Below are 19,463 nucleotides of genomic sequence, written 5' to 3'. Positions count from 1 at the left end.
CACTAATGGAAGCTGTTGGGTATTGAAGAATTAAGATGAACAAACCTTCAAATATGGCAGAAGGTGAGGTGATAATTGACAGCTCAGGAGATTTTGAGGCTCCTGACCCCTAGAACATTCTTATTCTTGGAGACAAATGTGCTAACTAATACAGTTTAACAAATAACCACTCTCAAGGACAGCAAAATACTGAAATAGTTAATGGCTTTCAAACAGCTTACAACTTAGGGCCCCTCTCCTTCCTCACCCTACAAACTTAGGCTACCTTGAGTCTTAAGGAAATAAAGGTCCTCTCCTGCAGTCAGGAAAACAGACAAACTTGAGATTGTAAACATCATATGTGGTGTTGTCATGCTGGCTAATGGATTCCGTTTGAACAAATCATGATTTTAATCTTTGTTCATTTTCACATATAAATATATTAAAATTAAGCAGAACGTTTCCTGGAGTGACTGTGTGTGTGTGTGTGTGTGTGTGTGTGTGTGTGTGTGTGTGTGTGTGCGTGTGTGTGTGTGTATACATGCACGTGCATGTTAATGTTCAGAACTTGTTAGAACAGACATGAAAATAAAGCCACTGCTCTGAACTAAGGTCATAACGATGCCATGGTGGCTTTTGGTGTGTAGCTACTATCCACAGACAAGCTTTCCTTTCTCCAACTTCTGTAGTAATTAGAAATGTCTTCTATAACCAGCAAGTGTTTACTGCATGTGGACAAACATTTCTTGTGAAAGTCACAAGATTGGATAAAAGGAAGTCTCTATAGTCTCAGATTAGAGGAGCTCACTACAAGCCCCCTAATGTTTGTGTGTTCCAGTCAGGAGAAAGCACAATAGTGCCTCAGCTGCAATTTTTAGATAAAAGAAAAAAGAATCAACTTAAGCAAAATATATTTATTTTACAAAATATATGTTTATATACATGCATGCAATATAAACATTATATATAATGAATGTCTAGATACACATACTATATAATATCTACATTATTATACAATCGTATATATAATTGATGATTTGATGTATACATATGAGGATTGTGGGAAATCATAGACTCTTCAACAGGATAGAGAACCAGGCTTAGAAAGCAAGCCAGGTGGTCATCAGCCACACACCCTTCCTCATCCTGCTACAGGTAGGCCAGTTTAAAACCTTTATGTGATCATTGCCACAAATGGACATTCCATACAGTTAGACTGACAACCTTGATCTAGAGACAGGGTACTTTAATTTGTTTGGGTTGCTATAAGAAAGATACTATCCATAGACTGATAACGTATATCTAAATTATCTTTTTTTTTTTGTACTTCTGAATGCTCAGAACCTCATGATCAAAAGTTCCAGCAGGTTCAATACCTACTGAATATCTGTTCTGTGTTCACACATGGCAGAATGGTAAGTGGTCCTCCTAAGCCTCCTCTATAAGGGCTAAGCCGCTCATGAAATCATGTCCTTGAGAGGAATCCTTAAAAAGCCACACTGCCCAAAGCTACTTTACAAGTTAGGCTCTTACACATGAATTTTGAGAAATGTCTACACAGAGTAACAGCTGTCTCGATGTTCTTGTCTAGTCCCTTCAGAAATAACGCTCATGGTGAGGACCTCAGACTCTGCTAGCCCCTCTTGTCTGCCTGCTGCTGGTGGCTGATGGAGGTTGGTTCTCTGTCTCCTTTCACTTTTGTGGGGAGGGCGCACACATTCATACTCAAGAGGGAGACATGATGATCAGAATGGTGTTCCAACATTAGTCAGGGAATTCGCTCCAAACCATCAGCAATTTCCCGGCTCATTAGAGAATTACTCTATTTAAATCTGGTATTTCTCGTGTGAATCTAGTCAATTTGTCTATACTCCTAAGTTAACTGGATAAATGATCTTTCTCTGACTTGTCTGCATTCTAGCCAGAGTTTAAAGGACGATTTTATAACGGAAATGGTCTCAACGAGAAGGGTACTAAATTCGCAAGTAATTAGAGCTCTAAGTGACTATCGGATACAAAGGGAAATATTGTTTATCCTCCAACATTGACTATTCTGCCTATCACACAACACCACCCATTAAATGGTTGTTGGGTGAATACTAGGAAGGGATACTTTTTAATCTGGCATTTAGCTATACACCAGGGACTGTAATTTGTATGAATTATCTAATTGTTGTCACCATTGTTATCCTTATTTTATAAAGAAGCAGCAGATGGGACAAGGTTAGGTAACCTGCTTCATGACACACAGCCCCACAAGAAGTGACCAGAACCTGACTGTGTAAGGTGAGCCTGGAACTAGGCTCTTTCCTAACGCAGGTGCGCTCATCCACCCTGAGAATGGCCTGCTACCCTTATCTGTAATCAGCAACAAATGCATCGTAGACTCTAAATGAGACAGTTGTCCTTTCTCCTCGAAGCTATTTACTGCTGAAGTCTGTCTGGACCTTCACCCCTTGGCAAGCTTAACGGGGATTTGGGGGGAAGCTAATGCTATCACCTACAAGAACAGAGACTTTGAAGTAAGGTTAAAATGTTACAGTTTTAGAGAGAAGGAAAAATAGGAAGAATTTTCTCTTACACTTTCATCTATGACAGGGTTTCCATATAGATAAGCCAATTCCTAGGCATACATTTCAAATAGACAAGAAGCCATCCTTGAGAGCTTTATAAAAAAAATGACAGTTGCTAATTGGTTAATTAGTGCTTAACTGAAATGCCTCTAAATTTGAACACTCCCGGCTGAACAGTAGGCAGGAAACAAATTCAATGCCTTAAAGTGGGATGAGGGAGGCTGTTAGGGAGCAGCTGGCGCCTGCTTTCCTCCTCATCCTTCCTGGTGTAGTTTAGCGCTTTCCCAAGGAAACCTTGGAAAATGCACGCAGCAAAGGCGTATGCAACAGTTTTCTCTGCAACCCAACCCCCCCCCCCCCATTCTCTGTTAGCAAAGGAAGCATCTGAGGTTATTCCTATTATCACCAGAAACAATGCTCCGTGTGCTCATCTCCAGGGGTTCCCACACGTCTTGTCTGTGTAGTAAGTTGACTGCCTAGAAACAAACAAGCCAAGGAGACGCGGCCTTTGTTCTTGTCGAATACGTGGTTTCCGTGTTAGTCTGACCTCTTGCAACCACAACAAAACACTTGACAGGTACACCTTAAGGACTCATTGGCTGAATCATGGTCCCAGGTGCAGCTCTTCCTGGGAGAGGGGTTGACTAAGGTGGCTGGTCACATTATACCCGGAGTCATGAAGCAGAGAGGTGAATGCATGGTTTCTGTTAGCATCTTTATTTTTCTTCCTTTATTCTCTCCAGGATCCTAGCCCATGGAATGGTGCCATCCTCAGTCAGAGTGTGCCTTTCCTCCTTGGTTAAGCCTTTTGGAAATGTCCTCTTAGACGGCTCAAAGATGTGTTTCCTTGGTGATGCTAAATCCAGTAAAGTTGGGGTTCAGGATTGACTACGACGTTAGTTTCTTTTACTGGACGTTAGTTTCTTTTACTGAACAGCTGCCTAGCAAACAGCATCATATGTGCTTTCTCAGAGGCATTAGACTCCTACTTCATGGCATCTGTGATGCTGTCACAGCACGGATTGCAGTGGGTGGGGCTCGACATTCACTTGGTCCCCTATTGATTTCATTCTGAACAGAAGATTTCGCAACAGGATTTCCAACTCAATTTTCAGACCACGGTGTTGGCTGTCACTTAGGAGAAGATACTGAGGTGAGTGGATGCCATTTCAGAGAGTTAAGAGGTTCAGCTGGACCCAAGTGTGTACCCCTTTGCAGATGTATGATCTTTCTGACTCAAACTTGTGAGTCTTCCCTTCTACACAGGGAAGAGTGATGTAAAAGCATTTGCCACTGTACTCCGGAGAATACGTTTAGAAAGAGAGAAGTTCTCTGAATGGCACTTAAGAAGGAACAGAAGCCTATGTTCCTCCCCCACTATTTTTTTCTATTATTTGGGAAGTATCTTTCCTACCTGGTGAGATAGAGGCTTCTAAAGAGAAGCACTAATTCGTTCTGGTGACCCAGGAGGCCTCGTCCATTCCGATGACCTGGGGTGAGCCGTTAGGAGGAAATAAGCTGTTTGGATGAGGGCAAAGGTAAGAAGAGAGCTCTGGCTTTCCTCGTTTCACCTTTGTCTTTTTAAGAAAACAAATGGCAATTTGAATGAAATCTGTCATCTTCCCACAGTAGCTAGAACGCCAACCTCCAAGAAGGTTCACCTGAGTACTGTCTTCTCAACCAGAGCACAAAGACAAGCTTGGCTTCCTGCCTGATCCTTGATGCCGTGTGTGTGTGTGTGTATGTGTGATCACATACAAAAAAAAAAAAAACAGTCTTTAAAGTAACTCTTGTAAGTTTTTCAGCCTCCAAAAAAAATAAATAAGTAAAATATTTCATGCCTCACCAGAGAATGATGAGAACTTTTTTTTTTTTTTTGTAAATGTTAATCACATGATAGGCTTGGGTACCTGCAAAATGCTGCTTCTCTCTCATTTAAAACCATCGGAGTGATTGACTGGGATCAGAGTGACTCTGAGAGCTCAACTTTGCTGTGTAACCTGGTGCTGCGCTTTCCTCTGCATTAATTTAGAAGGAGGTAGGAGCTTCGTGCTGGCTCCAGAGACAGGATCTGTAATGATTTATTTAAATTCTGACCATGCTTTCTAATTATGTAAATATTCAATCATCTGCCTTGCTGACTTGACTCCTAAACCGAGGAGAGCATTTCCCCTACATAATATTTGGTGGGGGGTCCGGGCTCCCGTGCACGCACAGCTATGAGAGAGAATACACGCAAGGCAAGACCAGGGAGTGCTGTTCGATAATTCACTTTCTGCCAGGGTGAAAAATCCGGCCCTCACTCTAAGATGCACCTAGCGACATTGGAGCTGCCTTCCTTCCCTGGAAGAACTAGAAGTATCGACGGCTTCCCTGGGTGTGCTAATGATCTACTGCTAGCACTTAAGAGAGGGGCACAAATCCTTGGCCCTTCCTGAACAGGAAATAGACAACCGGACCGTGCCTGAATTTCTATCAACCAGCTGTGGCTGGACAAGCCTTTTCCTATGCAAATCCAGTGCCAAAGTAAGCACTGGGAGCTTTGACTTTCTCTTACTGTTAAGCCTTCTGACCACCTACATCTCCCAAATGGTCTGATGTCATCTATGCCAATGCCCCTCTACACAGTGCATGGCAGCTCAGCGGCATCCTTCTTGCTCCCTTCAAGACCATAAAGTAAACATATTCACCATACCCACCTATGGGGTCGGAACCTCTAACCCTGAAAATATGTCAGGGCTTTGTCCCTACGTCTGCTGTTTTAAAATCACACTGACTATACATAGTAATCTTTATTATAAAAACTAAATCTTTCCTGAATAGCCCCCTCAACATATATCCCCACAACTTCCTCGGCTCTGGCCCACATCTCCCTCCTTGGAACTGTAGTATATTTTAACAAATTGTCCCTGTTTAGACTATAACTGTGTATCCCCACTCAATTGTTTATTCTGGGACAGAAGAACCTGTAAATCCCTACATGTGTCCACTGAACCCCAAAATCTACCAATATCACCCTGACTTGTTTCCTCTAAGATAGTTATCTCAATATAACACTTATTTGTTAGCTTTGGTATTGATTACTCTCTCCTGTAATTGTTGGCCCATGCTTTGAATAATGAAGTTTTCACCTCATACAATAAGCACTTGTTAATTAAATGAATGATTGAATCGCAATTGATAAGATTCTCTGCAGCTTAACTAGGTATGAAATGTCTCATTACACAAAACAAAAACAAAACAACTCATTAACTTTTCAGTATAGCATTGAAAGTCTCTTCCATTTTTGGCTCCAAACTTCTAATGCAGTCTTAAGCTCTGTTTCATTCACTCCTCCCTGGGGATGAGCAATGCATCTTTAGTTGTAAGACCTTCTGTAGGAATCAAATACTGCAGATTCTCCAGCCTCTCTTATAAGATAGAATAGTATTCGCTTATTACCTGGCCATATCCTCCTGTATATATTGTCATTCTTAGATTACTTATAATATTTCCTATAATGTAAATGCTATACAAATGCTTGTTATTTCTGTTGAATAATTGCATAGATCAAATTGGCTTGCTGTCATGTCTGTGGAAATTGCCTGAGTTTCTAATTAATACTTGAGGATCCATGTATTTCCTGAACAGGTGGTCCTGGGCTAGATAGGAAAGCTGGCCTTCCTCCAGGGTTTTGTGAAAGGTTCTTGCTTTGAGTTCCTGCCCTGACTTCCCTTAGTGGTGACTGTGACCTTGAAGCAAAAGCTAAATAAGCCCTTTTGTCCTGTGGTGGATTGAATAAGAATGCCCCCCCATAGACTGATATATTTGAATTTGAATTAGTTATCAGGAAATGGTCCTATGAAGGATTAAGAGATGTGACCTTATTGTAGTGGGCGTGGTCTCACTGAAGTAGATGTGACCTCACTGGAGAAAATGTGTAACTAGTTGGGCATTTGGGATTCAAAAGTCCAAGCCAGTCCCTGTGTCAGTCTCTCTACCTGTTGCCTGCAAATTCACACTAGAACTCTCAGCTGCTTCTCCTATACCATGATGCCTGCAAGCCACTCTATTCCCTGCCACGACAATGGATTAAACCTCTGAAAGTGTAAGCCATCCCCAATTAAAAGCCTTCTCTGATGCCTTGGTCCTGGTGTCTCTTCACAGAAAATGGGCAGAGACTGAGACACCTCAATAAGCTGATTTTGGTCAGCGTGATTTCTAATAGCAACAGAATGAAAGTGGGGCAGTGTAGAACAGCCAGCTGCTCCCAACACTCATCTGCCATTCTTTCCACGACAGGTCTGTGTTCAAGCTCAACTGTGTATCAGGTAATTAAGCCTGAAGGAATCTTTCCTTCCTATACAATCTTGTCAAAGGTACTTTTCCCGGTGACACAGGTACCCTTTTGCAGAGGCTTAGTCTTATACATTAAAAATTGATTCTAACTAGGGATAGAAAGAGAGTTAAAAATACATCAACATCAGAAGGAAAAAAATTGTCTCACCCCAAAGTCTGATTGATGCGTCTCATTATCTGAGAAACAAGAATTAAGCTAACAATGTATCAAGGTTACAGAATGACTGCGTGTTACCTTGGTTAAAAGTACTCATTTCATTTCTAGGATGGTCTCTGGGAATCTCAAGCAAGATATTTATGGTGAGGATGCCCTGCCTTCTGTACCCTCGTGATCTAGACTTCACGTGACCACTGTAATTCCACAGGTGCCCATTCCCAGAAAGTCCTTGCAATCTCATTAGGTTACTTCATTATTTGAATATCATAGTTTAAAAACCATCATAACCCTATAAATGATCATTTAAGAGACAATGAAGCTGGGCAGTCTCTTAGAGACCCTCCACTCCCCCCCCCCATAGATATGCTCTGCCCTGGAGTCTCTGTCTTTCTTAATGCCTGGCTTGACATCTGCACTGAAGTGTCTCTCATAAATCCCAACTCTGCTTTGTACTGGCGCATACTGAAACTTTTACGTGTCAAATCTGAGAATCCATTTTCACCTGAGTGGAGGTCCCTAGAAGAGTAAGGGAACAGCTGGTGCTGCAAGGAGCAACAGGAACTAAGTCTCCATTACAGTTGGTTAACAGGTAGGCTAACAAGAGAGAGGTACCAGCTTTCTGAGACACATTTCTTACACACATGAGAGACAGCCAGAGAGTTCAAAGATACTGCTTTGAATTCCAGGTGACCTAGAAATGTCAACAAACCACAGGACATGTTTAGAACGGTAGTCAGTCCAGCTATTAATTGATAGTTGCCAAGCTTGTAGGCCATCAGGAAGGAAAAGCCCTCTCGGTTTTCCCACCTCCCTTTTCCCAGCACCACGCTAACTTAAAAAAAACAAACAAACAAAAAAAAACACCGGGGAAATATTACAATTGTCTTCCCCAGAATTTGAAATTTGGTGTGAAATGAGGGGAAGAGATCACAGTTACCTTTCATAAGGAGTTAAAATAAAATACCAATACCAAGGGAAGAAGGTTGAGATAGTAAGCCTTGTTGAGGCCCCTTAAGGGAAAGCTATCTCCTCCTGGTAAACTGTGGCATTTTCCAGTCTTTTTATCCTCATTTAATTCATCTATCTATCTATCTATCTATCTATCTATCTATCTATCTATCTATCTATCTTTCTTTCTATCTATCTATCTATCTATCTATCTATCTATTTATCTTTCTATCTATCTATCTTTCTATCTATCTATCTATCTATCTATCTTTCTATCTATCTATCTATCTATCTATCTTTCTATCTATTTATCTATCTATCTTTCTATCTTTGTTTCTATCTATCTATCTATCTAAATTCTATCTTTCTATCTATCTATCTATCTATCTATCTAAATTCTATCTATCTATCTATCTATCTATCTATCTATCTATCTAAGTTCTATCTTTGAACCTGTCAGAAGCATGGCATTTAATACTGCCTAGAAGAACATAACATCACAAAAGCATTTCATTGCCCTAAAGAGTTAATAGAAATGCTCCTGTTAACTACCCAACTGGAAGACCAAACCACCCCAAAACTGATATACCTAAAGACACACTAAGCAGATAGAAAAAAATTATCTCCTCAGTGAGTTGATGAACATACTCCCATAAAGTCTCTTTCTCAATTCAATTGCTTCAGAATCTTCTGTGCTAGACTTGACCAAAAGCAGAACTCTGTCGCCTTTCCCCTTCTATCTCTGCTTCAGATACAAGACAAAGCCCCAAACCTGTTTGCATTTGACTTTCAGGGCATCCGCACTCTGCTCTGTAATTCCCCTCCCAACACAGTCGCCTGAAGACTTGTGTTCTACTCAACATGTGTGGCTTTTCCTCCCAATCCATCCATCTCCCTCCTCCTGGTAGCCACTGAGTGTCACAGCTTCTCTGCCCTGCTTTCTCTCTAACAAACTTGTCCTTGAGCTTCCTTCTGAAGCCAATTTCAAATTCTTTTATCAACGAAACCCAGAACTCAGAAAAGGCGACACAGTTCTGCAATAATAAAAATGTCAAGATGAAGAGAAAAGGACGCAGAGTCTCCAGTGGCAGCATCATAGAGAAAGGGGAACAAATAAAAGCTAGAGGCTGGCTGGTGATGACTGTTAATGTCCACTCCTGTGTAGTGACCTCCGGTGACTGGCCTTGCTCTTCCCGGAGGACAGACAGACACCTCTTGTGCCCAACCATCGGTCAGTCTTTAACAAGTAGAGCAGGACCTACACTGCTGCTTCATGGCTTTCCCCCCAGCGTCCTTCATGTATTGAGCTGCCATGTTCTGATTTTCCACAGGAATTTATTTTATGTCTGAAAGATGAATAAATAAGATTCATCTACTCTTCCCAGGAGCTCCTAGACTAATGTTAAGGATACTACAAACTCCATACATAGACGTTCTTCATCTATCGTTAAGCACACAGTAACTGAATCCAGTAATTAACCTGAATGCAATAACGGGCTTTTGGCAAAGTATTGCTTGTGATGGACTTGGAGAGAAGCAGTGGGAGTGAGCGGTACAGACCCTATACCCAAATTTTTCAGTCTGAGTCAAGAAGAGAGGGGAAAGAGAAAGACGCCAGCTTAGCTTGTATACCAGAACAATGTCTCAGAACAAAAGAATAAGCAAGGAGCAACAAGATAGAAAAAGATAATAAACGTTTTCACAGCCCAGCTACTTGCTTTTAGCCAGGAATAATGACACTGTGGAAATCATGGATTTCAAGCATGAGCGGCTGTGGTTTGTGGGCAGCTTGAGAGACTAAGTCAGGTGTGAGAAATTACAAGTCACTGGGCTCACCAGGAATGCAGGCACATCAGGAAAAGCATGGGGGTGGCTGGAAGTCACAGCACAATGAGTCATAATGAACATGGCTCTGGGTACTGTATTTTATCTTGTTCTCTCTGATCTGTATAAAACCTTAAGTTTGAAAACGGTTGCCATTAAAGGGAACAATGACATCCTTACTAATCTTTTATCCAGAACAATCGGAAGTGTCCTCCTTGCCACTTTTCCCTGGTCTGTAGAACAATTCAGTGGGTTGCAGTGGGGATAGGAACTCAATAGTGGTAGTGAATCTTAGGGTTAAGAGAGAGGAAGAAGAGAAGTTTGACAGAGAGAGAAAGGGAGGGAGAGATGGAGAGGAGGAGGGGAAAGGGGGGATAGGATAAAGGAGCAGGGGATGGAAGGAGGAAGAGGAGGGGGAGGGAGAGAGTGAGTGAGAGACTGTGTCCCAGAAACAGAGGAAAGTATGTCAGGACTGAGTCGCTGCTTGTTAAACTACAGAACGTTTGTCCCCTCTCTGTGAAGATCCTAGGAGAAATACAAGGCTCTTACTGAAGCTGGGGCAGCAAGCAAGATGGAGAACAGAAATAACAACATGTGTTTTACTCTCACTTGTGAAACATGATTAATAAAAACTCAGGGAGAGAGATTGGGGTTCAATCTGAAGTTCTGAAACACAAAGCAGCCAGCCACGGGCTCTTACCTCGACCTTATTCTGAAATGGTGATCCTGCCTCCAGGAACCTCAGGATGAGATTGTGTCTGAGAGTTATCTCCTCCCATTTTATAATCCTCTGTAGGGCTAGAATTAAAGGTGTGCATCACTGGGATTAAAGACATACACCACTCGGTTTCTATGGCAATTAGTGTGGGATTAAAGGCATGTGTTACCACTGCCTGGTTGTAAGGCTGACCAGTGGGGCTGTTTACTCTCAGATTTTCAGGCATGCTGTATTTATTAAAATACATTTGAAATGCAACTACACGCTCATGCTGCTCAAGGGAGGTCAGGGTCACGAGTGTGGTGGCTTGAAAGAAAATGGTTCCCAAAGGGAGTAGCACTATTTGGAGGTGTGGCAATGTTGGAGTGGATGTGGTGTTGTTGGAGGATGTGTGCTACTTCAGAGGTTGGCTTGAGGTCTTGTATATGCTCAAGCCACACCCAGTTTCTCCATTCACTTTCTTTTGAATTTAAGACATAGAACTCTCAGCTCCTTCTCCAGCACCATGTCTGCTCACGGCCACCACGACCTGCCACGATGACAATGGACTAAACCTCTGAAACTGTAAGCCACTCCAATGAAATGTTTTCCTTCATAAGAGTTGCCATGGTCATATATGTCTTCACAGTAGTAGAAACCCTAACCAAGACAGAAGTTGGTATCAGAAGTGGGGTATCACTGCGATAGGCCTGACCATGCTTTTGTTTGGAAGAATTTGGACTTTGATACTTTGGGTTAGGAAAGCAGTGGAATGCTTTAGGCACTGTTTAATGGGCCATGCTCATAGCAACATGAAAGCGAAATGTTCTGAGAATGATTTAAACTTTGAAGGGCTGACTCAAGAGGTTTCAGAGAAGAAAAATTTTAATATGTTGCCTAGAGACCAGACTTGTGGTATTTTGGTAAAGAAAGTAGATGCTTTTGGCCCTTGTCTGAAGAATAAGCTAAAGTCAAGAGATTTTGGTTGATTCTATTGCGAGATGAAATCTTAAAACAGTCTAGTTGGTGGAACACATCTGTAGTCCCAGCATTCTGGAGGCAGAGTCAGACAGATGTCACCCAGCTAACTTTCCATTGTGTGACTAGGAATCAAACAAAAGCTCAGAACAGGTTTGATGGTGCACGCCTTTCATCCCAGAACTCCAAAGGCAGAGGCTGGCAGGTCTCTGAATTTGAGTCCAGCCTGGTCTGCAAAGCGAGTTCAAGGACAGCCAAGCTTAGGCAGCGAAGGTAACTGCCAGAAACAGACAACTGGTGAAGATGTAATTCAATGAGGGGGCCACGTTCCAGCCCCAGCAAGCAGCTGAATTGATCAGTTTTGGCCTCATGGTTCTGGCTTTAGAGTTAAGCATAGAAGAAAGGGGCTATGGAATTTCCTCCACAACAAAGGAAAGCTGCTGAGGCTAAGCATGTGCCATAGATGTCACTGAATGGAGTCCCAGAAAGATCATTGTATGATGCTGTAAAGGTAAAGCCTGGGTTATCCTGGAGACCATAAGATGTTAAAGATGTCAGAACCATGGGTTACCTGCTAAAGAAAGCTGCTAACAGGGAGTAGAACCAGTCCAAGAGTAAGAAGAATGTTGCAGTCAACAAAGCTAAAAGGAGTTGGTGATCTGAAGACATTTTGACATCAGACACTGAGATGTAGAGTTTGGAGTTTGCCCAGCTAATTTTTGGTCTTACCTTGGTCCAGTATGGTCTTACTATGTTCCCATCCCTATGATTTAGAATGGTAAAGTGTGCCCTGTGCCATTATATGTTGAAAGTATGTGATCTGTCCTGATTTTTATTTTATAGGAGATTATAGTTAAGAGGTTACATGACTCTTAGAAGAGACTTTGAACTTTAAAACATTGTTGAGACTGTGATAGACTCTGGGGACTTCTGAAATTGGACTGCATGCATTTTTGCATTATGATATGACTACAAGCCTTTGGGGTCAGGGTGTGGAATATAGTGGTTTGAAAGAAAATGGTCACCAAAGGGAATGGCGCTATTAGAAAGTGTGACTTTTTTTGTAGTGGGTGTGGTCTTGTTAGAGGAAGTGCATCACTGTGCAGGTGAGCTTTGAGGCCTCATATATGCTGAAACCATACCCAGTGACTCATGTCGCTACCTGTTGTCTGCAAGATGTAGAACTCTCAGCTCCTTCTTCCTCACAGTGTCTGTCTACATGTCACCATGTCCCACCATGACGATAATGGACAAAACCTGGGAAACTGTAATCCACCACAATTAAATGTTTTCCTTTTTAAGAGTTGGTGTGGTCATGGTGTCTCTTCACATCAATAGAAACTCTTCTAGGACACTGACTTACAGAACTTCACAGAGGAGACAAAGTGTGTTGAGTTGATGGAACATAAGCCATTGGGTGAGCTAGAAGGATTTGGGCTATAGTAGAAGCTACAGGTGGTCCAACTGAGCCGACTGCAGGGCCTTCAGTGAACTCACCTCCTTCCATGCTATCTTTTGTCTTTTTGTTCTCTCAGGCTTTACCACCAGCCCAGATCCCAGAGTGAGGAACAATGGAAGCATCCTTCTTGCCATGGGACCCTGAGTCTAAATGAGATCCTAACCTGAAGTTTCAGTTCACATTGCGCTGAATTTATTTCTGTTTATATCTTCAAATTATACATTTGACTCAGTCTGTTATGAGTCAGACATCATTTGATAGAGACAGGGCTGTTGGAAATTTTAAGCCAAGGAGTCATGCCTTTTTGAAAGATGACTAAGTACTCTTAGTGCACCATTTGCTCCCTCTTATCGTTGCCTCATAGATAGCCTTGTATGTTCAGCTCGATTGCTTCTCCCCTCATTGTTCAGTAATATTTGCCACTATGGCCAGAGTCACAAGATGATTTTACATTTCTCACTGATCTTTCTTTCTTTCTTCCTTCCTTCCTTCCTTCCTTTCTTTCTTTCTTTCTTTGTATCTTTCTTTCTTTCTTTCTTTCATTTTTCTCCACCCCCCTCACTGAAAAGTAGAAAAAGATTTACTTAATATGGTCACTTTGGAAAGAGTAACAAAGAGGTCCCATTACCCCCAAGTCTATCTTGGATCTTAACATGAGGTTCAGATTTAAATAAAGGGTCGGAGGTATTCAGAACTAAGCAGATTCAGTCAAGGTCAAAGTCCCATCATTGCCTCAACCCAAGTTATCCCAGTTGTGTGCAATGCCTTCCAGAGAAACAAACTCCTCCATGGCTGACAGTGGGATTCAGTCATGTATTTATTCCACCACAAGATTCTTGAGAAAACATCATTTCTGAAGTCCATTGTTTCAGTGGATGCCTCTCAGGTCCATTTGGAAGATTGATGGATATAGGAACTATGTTTACATGGTTTCCTTAGCTACTTCATCCTAACATGAAACAATAAATAAGAGAAAAAATTACACACATACTTTCCATGACTGCACCATAAATTCTGTGAAAGAAGAGCCCATGACCTATGCATATTTATATTTCTGAGTGTACCTAAAAAGCACTAGCATCTATATTGTCATCAAATGAGCTCTCAAGTCTGTTTTAGTGACTGTGAGATCTAGTAAGTCCCAAGTGACATGGGGAGTCTTTGTGTGTTCTTAGCTGCCTGATTCCTGTTCTTCTTCACCTTCTCTTTTGTGGGCTTTGTTTTATTATTGACTCAGTGTAGCCCTTTGGCAGAACAAATTCTGTGAAATGATCTTTGGAATAGAATAATTCAGGATCTCTAGCAGCACTTTGTTTACTTCTGCAAGTACGTGGAATATAATAATCAGGGATTATTTTAACCCATTTTCAGAGTGAGAGATTCTGTGTTAAAAGGATAATTTGAAGCTTGCCAACTTTATTCCTGGAGTATAGACTTTGGAGATCTGAATTCAAAATGCCAGGGGTTGATGGAATTTGGTATTCAGCTCTTGCCCTTCTAATATAGTGAAAATTCTGAGACATTCCCAGCAGCCTCGGGACCAGCACATGTTCTCATGGCAAAACCATCCCTGGCAGCCTCAGGACCAGCACATGTTCTCATGGCAAAAACATCCCCATTAGAATAGTCAGTCATTTCATCCCCCAATCATGGTCAGATGTTTCCCTTCATCCTCCATTTCTCTGATGCCTTTAGGGGATGAATTTTGCCTCATGCTTGCCTTTCTTAGTTGTCCTAAGGGATGGAGCTAGTTCTGATGACCCAGGCCATCATTACTAGATGCTGAAGTCTTGAAAACCACAACGCTGAACTGACTTCACATGTATGTTCTAACTTTTAAAGATTGACTATTGGCTTTGCCAGATTTTAAGTTAGGTATAGGAGGAAACGTGTACAGTTACCTGAGCCCTGGGTAGCATTCGGAAAGCTTCTAGGAGATGTTAATGAAATATCAGAGTCTATGCCTTTGGGGTTCAGCCAAGTACAATTCCAGACTGGTACAGAATACATTTAGTCTTTCAGGCAAGTCAGTCTTGAATCCCTTGGTATATGCTTTTATCTTGGTTACAATTAACGGTAGAAATTCACATCATGGTAGCTTAAATTGTTTCCTTAGAGCCTACTTATCAGAACAGCAGGGATTATGAAAAAGACAAAAGAAAGAAATTTAACAAAGCAACCTGGCATGCCAAACCTTAGGTGCATGCTTTCTCTTACTTATTATTACATTTTACTAATGGGTGCGCGCACATGTATGTGTGTGTGCATGCGCACGTGTCTGTGTCTTTTCACCATATGGGTCCTAGAGCTAGAACTTGGGACTCCAGGATTCACAGCAAGTGTCTTTATCCATGGATCTATCTGGCCAGTTCATGGTTTCATTTTATAGTTATGTCAGGATTATTTATTTGTTACATATTCAAACACTTTTTTTCCATTTTCTTTTCTTTCTCTCTTCCTCCCTTCCTTTCTTCTTCCTCCCTTTCTTCATTCCCGTCTTTCTCTTTCTTTCTTATTTCTTTCTTCAAGACAGGATTTTTCTTTGTAGCCCTGGCATTCCTAGAACTTGCTCTGTAGACCAGGTTGGCCTCCAACTCACTCTACTTCCTGAGTGTTGGGATTAAAGGCCTGGGCCACCACTGCCCTCCATCCCCCACAGCCCCTCACCCCACTCATTATTTGCCTTTATGTATTCAAGCATTTCTTAGAACCCCAAAGTAAGGCAGGCATGGTGATGGATCCCGGGGGTCGTGAGGAAAGACGAAAAGGGAGCCGTGGTTTCCGCTTTTGACAAGGCTTCCATTCTCCACAACTACTCTCTATGCCATTTCTCTTAAAATGATCCAAGCCTGCTGGGTGGTGGTGCACTCCTTTAATCCCAGCCTTTGGGAGGCAGAGGCAGTTTGAGGCCAGCCTGGTCTACAGAGCAAGTCCCAAGACAGACACCAAAGCTACACAGAGAAACCATATCTTGAAAAAGAATGACCCAAGCCCAATCCAGGTGAGCGTTTTGTTTGTTTTACTGCCCACATTCATTTGGAATGAGAGCCTCATGGCTCGGCAAGAAATGGCAACTGTGTGTTCTGAGCCCAGGGAGGGGGGGCTCTGAAGAGCTGGTGGGTAAGCACAGGGTCCGCTTGTGTTGGAGGGATGGGAGTGGCCTCCAAAACTGATGTGGTGATGTGGGTAGAGGTTCACTCCAACTGCCAGCTTCCCCTTCAGTGCCCCCTCACTGGGTGTGAGCGAGCATCCCTCTCTTCTGCCTCATCCGGCCTCTATAACTTGACAAATATCCCCCCGGGAAGTTTGCTCAGAGAAGTCAATGGCTCTCTGGAGAGGACAGCTCTGCTCGCACCGTTATCGATGAGCTTTAGTTAAAAGCTGAGAAAGAACTGAACATTTTCACACTTGGTAATCTTACTTACTCCCTAGGTCCTCACCAGGAATTCCGAACACTCCTCCAGAAAGCACCCGCTAAGCCTGGCACATTTTCAAAGTAAGAAAGAGAATTAGAAAGCTAAATAGGCTAACAAAATGCTACTGCTACGGCGATCTATCAAGTGTCCTTAAGTTGTTCGTGTGTCTTAAAGGGACAGTGACTAGAAACCTTTAATTCCTTCCCTTCTCCTCTGCCTTGTGAATCATTCATGTGCAGCAGCATGGCTCAGTGAAGTTCAAAAGCCTCTGAGCAAGCTGACTGATCAAGCCCCTGCTGGAGCTTGGATGTGGAAGCTGAAGACAAACACGGCCATGTTATGATTTGACAGTCAAGGCCAGTAAGGCCAAGGGCTCCAATGGAAAAATGTTTGAGAATTAAAGGGCCAAATTTGGAAAAACACGTAACTGTCCTGATATCACAGTAATTCCTATTTCCTGGGAAACAATATGGCACTTCAATCTCCATCATGAGACTGGTCTTTTCCATTAGCCTGTTTCTATTATATTAGTTAATTAATTAAGTAATTGAAGCTGAACTTGTTTATTCAACAAAAATTTAATTAATACAATAATTGGAACTAGTCAAACAAAGCATTGCTTACTAGCAGCCCCTCGAGACTGCTTAATGAACAGATCAAAATGATTTCTAATTGGGTGTCAATTATTTATATGTAAATGATATTTCTAAAGGGCCTAAGGGCAGGTCACAAACTTTATACTCAAGTGGGTTAAACTTTCTTCATACCTACAACCCCTACTTATTAATTATTGTCTTATTAATTGTTATTAATTTCCCTAGCATGCCACATTCACAGAGTACCAAGGCTACACGACAGCCTTCCCCATGATTGTCTTAATGAGCTACAAATCTGTGGCAAGTGGATTGTTTTTTTTCTTTTTTCATCTTTTATTTGGTTTAGTCCTGAACGAAGCTCATATGCCCAAAACAAGATTGAGCTGCTGCCCACTGCCCCTTCCTTCTTTTGGTTTTGTTTTTTTAAAAAAGGTCTTATTATATAACTCAGGCCAGTCTGGAATTCACTGTGTAGACCAGGCTAGCCTGGAACTTGCAATCCCCCTACTTCTATCTCCTGAGTTCTGGGATTACAGGTATGTTCCAATACATCTATCCCTATTGACTTCTTTTAGAGGAAACATGTCATGACCTAAGTCATTAATTTATTCTCTTATTTCCTTCCAATCTTTGCTCTTCCCCTCATCTTTTCATTCTTTATTTCTTTGTTCCTGGACCTTTATGTTTGTGTGTGGAGCTGAACGGATGTTCCACATGTATACAGAGCTCATATAGACATGTTCTCCTTTGATCTTCATAGGTAATTCTTTTAAAATGTTTATTCATTCTCCACCTTATGGCTAGGAAACCTAACCTCAGAAAGCAGAAATATCAGACAAGATCAATAATGACTTAAGTAAAAGAATGACTTTGGTAGTACTCACTGGTATTAACCAATACTTGGGTCTGCTTGTCTGGTTAGCTGGTTTTGTTTTATTTTCCTAGTCAGGGTCTCTATGTAGCCCTGGCTTTCCTGGAACTGCTGTATAGACCAAGATAGCTCCGAGTTCACACTGATTCTTCTTTCCTGTGCAGGGTTTTAAAGTACACCATCACACTTGGCTTATTAGCTAACATGCTATGACCTAAAATCACAAAGGAGGATTTTATGAAACATTTCATGATTACGCCATGTGGGACTGCGGTGTGAACTAACCTGCTGCAGATTCTCCATTTCCCTCCCCACTCAGCACATTTTCCCTAATTCCTTCTGAGGCTCAGAGAACACTAACCTCTCTCCGTGCTGGATACACTTAGACCTCACCGATTTTGCTTTACAAATATAACGTCTTGAAACAATATTAAAAACTTAGATTGTTTTAAATAGGACTTTCTAATTTTGAATGTGTATGATCAGTTTTGACTCTGGGTCAAGGCTACTTTTTAATGCCACATATCAGATGAGACCTGGGGGTCTTTAGCTAATGCATTTTCCCATGGAGCTAGTAGAAAGGGTCACTGTTCTGGATGGACCTCTGACTTGTGATTTTGGCTAATGTAGCTGTGTTCAGCCAATGTGACCTTGCCCTGTTATAATTTTACATTTTTTCTTGTGTAAATGCCTAGAACTAAGTTTTTGTTGTTTTCTAAGTGTCTAAGGCAATTTTCTTTTTCAAGCATCTGACCTCTATCTCTACCATAACCTTCCTGAGAATTCTGAAAGCTCAACTAGACAGATTTATGGGTTTAAAAAAAATGATTCATGGGACATGTTCCAATTGACCCAGGACAAAAATGGAACATGTATCAAAAACAAACCGAAACAAAAGCCAAAGCCCCCACCCCAGCAGCATCCTCCAGTACCGTATGTGCTCATTCATAAGAGGATATTCGATGTAAAGCAAAGAATAACCAGCCTATAGTCTATGATCCAAGAGAAACTGCATAACAAGGAGAACCCTAGAAGAGGTATACAAGGACCCCCGGGAAGGGGAAATAGACAAGATCTGAGAAAATTGGGTGTCGTGGGAGGATGGCAGGCAGAAAGGATGTGGGAGGAGAATAGAAGGAAACAAGAGGACCAAGATGGGGCAAGGACAGAGAGGGAGAGCAAGGAAGGACATATCTTGATCGAGGAAGCCATTATGGGGCTAGCAAGAAACTTGGCACTAGGGAAATTCCCATGAATCCACAAGGATGACCCCAGCTAAGACCCTAAGCAATAGTGGAGAGGGTAGCTGAACTCACCTTACCCTATGATCAGATTGATGATGACCTTAATTATCATCAGAGAAACTTCATCCAGCAAATGATGGAAGCGGAAGCAGAGGTCCACAGCTAGCATTCCCAGAGTCTAGTCGAAGAGAGGGAGGAACAATAATATGCACAAAGGGGTCAAGACCATGATGGGGATACCCACAGAAACAGCTGACCTGAGCTAGTGGGAGCTCATGACTCTGAACTGATAGTGAGGGAACCTGTATAGGACCAAACTAGACCATCTGAATGTGGGTGACAGTTGTGTGTCTGGAGCAGTCTGTGGGGCCACTGGCGTAGGA

Source organism: Myodes glareolus, chromosome 19, assembly GCF_982192425.1.
Source record: "Myodes glareolus chromosome 19, mMyoGla1.1, whole genome shotgun sequence".
Taxonomy (NCBI): Eukaryota; Metazoa; Chordata; class Mammalia; order Rodentia; family Cricetidae; genus Myodes; species Myodes glareolus.
The sequence above is the reverse complement of the archived record's forward strand: the minus strand, read 5'-3'. Positions refer to the sequence as shown.